Source organism: Humulus lupulus, chromosome 6 (assembly GCF_963169125.1).
Source record: "Humulus lupulus chromosome 6, drHumLupu1.1, whole genome shotgun sequence".
NCBI lineage: Eukaryota > Viridiplantae > Streptophyta > Magnoliopsida > Rosales > Cannabaceae > Humulus > Humulus lupulus.
The window spans coordinates 149447847-149454429 of record NC_084798.1 but is presented as its reverse complement, the minus strand read 5'-3'; the positions used below and the strand labels follow the sequence as shown (position 1 = coordinate 149454429).

Below are 6583 nucleotides of genomic sequence, written 5' to 3'. Positions count from 1 at the left end.
TTCAAGGGCTTGTTAAAACTTGAGTTATCAATAAACCTAGCACAAAATAAGTTTAAATTATTAAAAACCCTGGATATAACCAGGTTTAAGGCCTGATTCTTAACATGTATGATACAAATAAACAAACAAAACTTGGATATAACCAAATTCGATAAAATCTAATTTGATCTAAAAGTCGATTCCTAAAATCTCGAGTGTACAAGAATCTAAGGATTCATAAGCATACGAAGATAATAAAGGAAAGACAGGTGGATCAAAAGTTAGATATATATTGAAATAAAACACACCAATTACACCGAGGAGAAAAAACCTCGAACTGAGTTTGAAGGCAATTGTCTAAATATCAAAAAACTGTTAAACAATTACAAAGGGAAAAAAAAATCATTGGGCTCCATTAGCTCGCCCCACAGAAGTGACCTCCTCGCCGTCTCCCTATGCCGTTCCAGAAGCCTCACCAGTTTCCAAGGGTTCTTGCAAGAACCGAGCCTTGAATTTAGCAAGGTACGAATCCCACAACCCGGGCTCCATAAATGAGAAGTTTCCATCCTGGTTGAAGGCCCAACAATGGTATAACATCTCCTCCATGGCTAATGAAGACATTACCTTTTCTTCTTTGGCCTTAGCTTCGGCCTCGAGTAGTTTCGCCTTGAGCCCACCGATCTCGACCTAAAGACGTTCAACAAGATGATTCGCCTCGACGGTCTGAGCTTGAGAGGCAGATAGCGCAGTCTTCGCGGCCTACTCTCTTTCCTGGGAAGAGGTGAGAGTAGCCTGGGCAGCCTGCTCATTCTTCTGAGCATTTGTCAAGATGACTTTGGCGGTCTGCTCTTTTTCCTTGGCAGTGTCCAGCTCGGCTCAGAGTTCATCATTTCTGGCCCTAGCGCGAGCTATGCTGCGGTATTGGGCCAGAACGGACTACAAAATGACAGAGTAAGTTAAAAATATAAGGTGAGCGTAGTAAAAAAAACAAAAAAATTTCAACTCCATGTATGGGAAAGGAACTCACGGTGAGATTCATCCCCATGGCGGACTCAAGAACATTCTCGGGGCTGCGCTCCTCAATGGTCCTCAAATCCCTCGAGCTGGCTTTATAAGCATGACCCAGCATGTGAGTCACGGTCTCATAAATGATACACCGAAAGGCTTCAGGGATCTTCTCCAGGTCTTGAGGATCGACAGGTATTCGGATGGTGGGGCCTCTGTTTGTATAACTTAAGGAGGCATGAATTGAGGCAGGGGAGGAGGAAGCTGCCCAACAACGACATTAGCCACCGGAGCTGGCTCCTGAGTCGAGCCCGTGTCGTTATTCTTGGCGGGGGACTTTGAAGTGTTCCCTGTTGCAAGGGTGGTCTTCTTCGCCACCCTGAGCCTCTTCGCGATGGGGCCCGCACCGGCTTTCTTAGCCTGCAAAGCAGTTCGTAGGTCGGGAGCTCCTGGATGTTCCATCTCTTCGCCTAAAAAAACAAACGGAGTTAGTTCACAAAAATAATGTTTCAAAAAGCATTTATAAAGAAAGAAAGTAAATAAAGATCCTACCCTTCGGGCTAGGGGAGGAGTCTATTATCACCATCTCAGGTGTTTTGACCGGGATAGGCACCACCTCCAGCCTTGGAACTAATGGAGGAGAAGGGGAATCTACAATTAATACTTCTTGGATCCTAAGGATTTTAGGTCCTTTCTCGGGGCTGGACTCATCTACGTATTGTCTGAACCCAGGGGCAAATGCACCTTGGAGCAGAGAAGGCCAGGACCTACGGTTTGTCCCATATTCTTCAAAAATGGCAGATCTAAAATTTAGGGTGTTGTCAACTACGATTGTGCCCCTAGGATAACTATTGTCATGGCGTACCACTACGCACTGGAGTAGGGTTACGTTTAGATCCGGGTTGGAAGGATGATGGCTAACGAGATGATTCAGATTATAATAGACTAACCTAAAGTCAGCAATAACCCTATCTAATTCCCTAAAGAGGTATGGGTTACCTTGGCCGGAGGGGCCGGCTGTTGCCCCTGACGTAACTCGGTCTAGATTGGGTTCCTAGACAGCCTCGGGAGCCCGTCTTTTTCGGACAAGAGGCACCTCGACCTCTTCCCCCTCGCTGTCCTCACAGGTCGGTAAGGCCTCTTGAGGAGCGGGAAGCTTAGGGGTGGTCGGGAGCGGAGCCCGGGTCCTCAGAGCTAATGTCTGCCCCTCTCCGATCAGCTCGCATGCCAACATGGTGGCATCGTTCACGACCTGGCGATAGTCCTTTTTGCCAGGGGGAAGACTGGATAATTTTTTGTATTGACCACCGAGGGTCACAGATTTTCCCGTCCTCGCAAATTGGCTGCACAAGAAACAAAATCAATTAAAACATGTACAAAAAAGGAATGTTTTAAAGGAAAAAAATTCACGAGCTGAGTTCATAAGGGTAGAAGACTTACGAGGACGGTTGAAGTACCGGTGTTCGCAGTTATTGAAGCCATTCGACATAAAGAATAGATCTTTATAGTCATTTGGATGACTGGGAAGCTCGATGACGAGGGCAGAGTTGGGAAACCGCGTGAGGTAGTAGAATCCGTCACCTCGCCCTCTCTGATTAGGGCTAGCTTTGAGGCAGAATAAGTACAATATGTCTGCCGGAGTGGGGACCTCCCCCTCGTGCTTCATAAATAAGTACTTCAACCCCGCCATAAGCCTATAGGAGTTCGGGGGGAGCTGGAATGGAGCCAGCTTCAAGTAGTTCAGGAAGTCTGCGAAGTATTGGTCCAAAGGAAGGAATGTGCCGGCCTTCATGTGTTCATCGCTCCAGGCCGTGTAGTCATCTTAAAAGGGGGCACAACTCCGTTCTCCCTCAAATGCAGGTCGGGCGAGAAGACTGCCGGATCCTACATCTATATTGTGACTCAATAGGATTTTGTTGATTTTCCCTTGAGTTGTGATTTTCGAGACTATACGCTCAGCCTCAAAATACGCGTTGGGATCGATCACAAGCTCCTTCTCCACCATCGGACTGAAGTGCGGGATGGGAGATTCGGAGGCGACCTGCTTCCCTTTGTTCTTCTGATGAGAGGACGAGCTCGAGGCGTTCTTCTTCGAAGCGTTCTTCTTTTGAGGAGCCATCAGATTGCCTGATGACAAAGTGACCTAATTAGTAGGCGACCTAAGATGATCTAAAACTATGATGTGATAGTATGAAGAACGAAACATGTTATTTTGGTTATATGGGCTAAAGTTAGCCTCAGCCCCATCGCGTAATGCCACACGATGTCCTAGGCTACACGCCTCGGTTTTTTAACAGTCCCCTGATATTTTGGAATCCGTGTGTCATAAACGTCAGGCCACTACTTTCCTCTGAAAAGCGGTTTTGTGCCGCTTAAGGAATTGTAACCCTTAAGCTACCTGGTTTTAAACCTAGATACCTTACGATTTTTATGCCCCAAACAGGAAGTGTGTTCGTCGATGGGAGGATGTAGACTTGGATCACGGAAAACTCTTGGAAAGCTTCTGAGAATCTGGGCACGACGAATCGTTATGGGAATTTTGGGGGAAGAAGGAGGAAATTTGAAAAATGGTATTTTCTTGAATGCAATGGTGTAAGGTCTGAGGCTAGTCACCCTATTTATACGAAAGCCATGAAAATCGATCTAGATCATTTGATGGGATTGATTTGAGATCCAAGGGTCAGGGTCAAACAAACCACATGGCGACAAAAAGTTGACAAGGCAATTATTTCAGTCCTCGAAACCCGAACAGACACCAATTGCAATAGACCATGTGCCAGTACTCGAGTAGTGGGCAGACATGGTTTTATGCAACAGAAGTCTAAAAGTCCCTACTGTGTAGGTCAGAAAGTGACGACGAGCAGGGACTTGGGGGGCAAATGTTGTACCCTAATTTTAGCACGAGTTCATTCGTTCAGCTCGAGTACAACTGATAGATAGATACACAGAGAGATAACCAAGGGGAATAATATCTACTTGTTATCCACGTGGACAGTTTTAGATTCATAGTGGGCATACGTAAATATAGCCGTCTTGAGTTTATCCCGAACTAAGGGTGCAATGGCTGTGAAGCGCGAGCTCGGAATATTAAATAGTTGACGAATCACGAGCTTGGAGGAGATATCCAGATCATGGTAATTCTAGTATATTGCATACTCAAGGATCCCCAGAGACTCGGGATCCCTTTATACATTTATTTATGACCAGACTGTCATAATTATTATCCGAGATAGCAGGAACCTGTTATCAAATCATATCCCAATATAAATGAGAATTATTTGTATTAAATGTAATTATTATGTAAATACGTGATTGACTCACGCGGTTACCCAAACATGTCCATAGAATCCCCCTATAAATACTGGGAATATTGGATAGGAAAATTGACCATTTTTTTCTATAATACCAAAACTCTGCCAAAATAGAGAGTGAAACAACAATAATATTGACCAATGGACTATGTAGATTTTAACATCTGAACCACATAAAATTTCTATGTTCTTAAGTAAATTTTGTTTATTGTTCATTATGGTTTATCATTAAACACTAATCTGCCTTATTGTTTCTTAATACACTGTTAGCGACACCTACCATTAAACTCAAAAGACTAACATACCATCTTCAAACTCTTCAACCATCGGGGGTTTCATATAATATTATCATTTATTTCAAACCTGTTCAAGCAATTAGACAGTCTTTTATGTCATTCCATTTTCAATTTTTTATATGCCCATAATCATAATTTACCTAAGCCATCAACTCATACCATTCAACTCAAAACAACTCTTCACTATATTCAGCCCACCTAAATAACAACTTCATGGTAAAAGTAGTCCTTGTTAAATAACTCAGTCATTAAATAAAAAATGTATTAATAAAAGAAAAATAAAAGCCACAAATTCTCAAATTCTTCCCTAGACAATGTCCTAGATAAATCCTAAAAATGTATCACTCACAAAAAATAATCAATCATGACTATCACAAACAAAAATATGAAACATTAAATCTTTTCAATCAACTAATATTCAATACATATTAAATCTTTTCAATAAACTAATATTCAATAACAGGCAACATGTATTTTCCGCTTAAATTTTTTTTAAAAAAAATCTTAAAAAATAGGCTTTCAAAACTTACTCTATTAATACATGAACTCACATATTCCATGCTTTCCTCTACACTCTTGGAGACAACTTATTCTTTCTCATCGACCATGCCTTTGAGTTTCGAGTGGGTCTTCTATATTTCAGCTACAAAGTGTGCTTTTTGGTTTTGAGGTTCAATGAGGAGAGAATGAGTCACTGGGTTAACAAGGGTTTGAGCTAGAGAAAGGAAATCATTTTCGACTGAGTTTTGGCTTTAACAAAGGAGGGAATCATGGACTGAGGTTTGAGCTTGAGAGAGGAGAGAGTGAGCTGCAGTGAGTTTTTCTTGAGAGGGGAGAGAGTGAGAGTGAGCTGCAGTGAGTTTTTCTTGAGAGGGGAGAGAGAGACGGTGTAACCGATTGCTCCCTTCAATGTGAACAGTAAACACAACTGTTTACCCTTGCTGATAAAGGCTGCCATTTTTTTAAGCCAAATTAAATCCTAACCCTTAGATGTGATCCAACGGCAGAGTGAATTTCACGGGTCCATGAGATAGAATCGGTTCCCTAGATTCCTTAGCTCCATTTCTATATCTATGCTGTGATTAATAACTTGCTCAATCATCATTATATAGTTAATTCATTCTTTTTTGTCGTTTTATTCAATATTATTCGTACACCTATATCCTTCTTTCCTCTACTTATCTTTAATTGTTTTTTTTTTTTCCCTTTTACTTTTTTTTTTTTTTTTGAAAGTTATGGTTCTAATAGCTTCTGCGGAGTAAGAGCAATCTATAAACTCATTAACTGTTGTTTTACTTATTAATTTTTTTTTTTTTTATCTTTTTCACTTTTTAAAAATTTTCTTATTAATAAAAATACTTTATTTGAAAATTTGTAACCAACTCATTATTTTCTTCTAAATTTTAAAACTTATGGTAGAGTAAATCGGCACTAATAATTATTTATTACTGATGAAAATGCATTTCTTCCATTAAAAAAGAAGAATGCAAATTATTTTTAAGGTTTTATTAATATTATTAATTAATGTATTATTCATTTAAAACAATTAATTTATTCAGCATATTATATTATTGTGCCAAATAAATTCAGTAACTTCTAGCCACACACAAAAATGAATTAATGATTTATTAATAAATAAAAGTCACGTTGCATTGCATGGCAAGAAAACAGAGAACCACCTTTAAAAAAAGAGCAAAAAAAAAAAAACACCTTAAAAAGTGTATATTATTATTTTTTGAGCATAGAATGTCAGATAGATTAAATTTGCCAACAAAAAGCATATATCTTTTTCTTTTATTTTACTTTATACATATATATTTTTTCCACTTTTGTATAGAAGCATATATATTTTTTGGTACTAAGTACAAGCATGCAATACTTGTTTACTTAGTTTTATTTTAAAATTATTATATTTTTTAATTATCATTTAAATTTTAAATAAATAAATAATATCATATTTTATAAAAAAAATGACACAAACATATTTAAAAA

General features: G+C 39.6%; 1 long non-coding RNA gene across 2 annotated transcripts; it reads right to left on the bottom strand.

The window, feature by feature from the left end:
• Positions 1 to 290: 290 nt before the first annotated feature.
• Positions 291 to 5955, bottom strand: LOC133784239 (uncharacterized). Of its 2 annotated transcripts, none has more exons than XR_009871226.1 (3): positions 5122 to 5955; positions 1007 to 1454; positions 291 to 915 (listed from the first exon to the last, which is right to left on the bottom strand). It is a non-coding gene; the product is annotated as an uncharacterized LOC133784239 (long non-coding RNA). The 2 variants fall into 2 exon arrangements; XR_009871225.1 differs by lacking the exon at positions 5122 to 5955 and adding an exon at positions 1537 to 3299.
• Between the last annotated feature and the right edge of the window lie 628 nt (positions 5956 to 6583).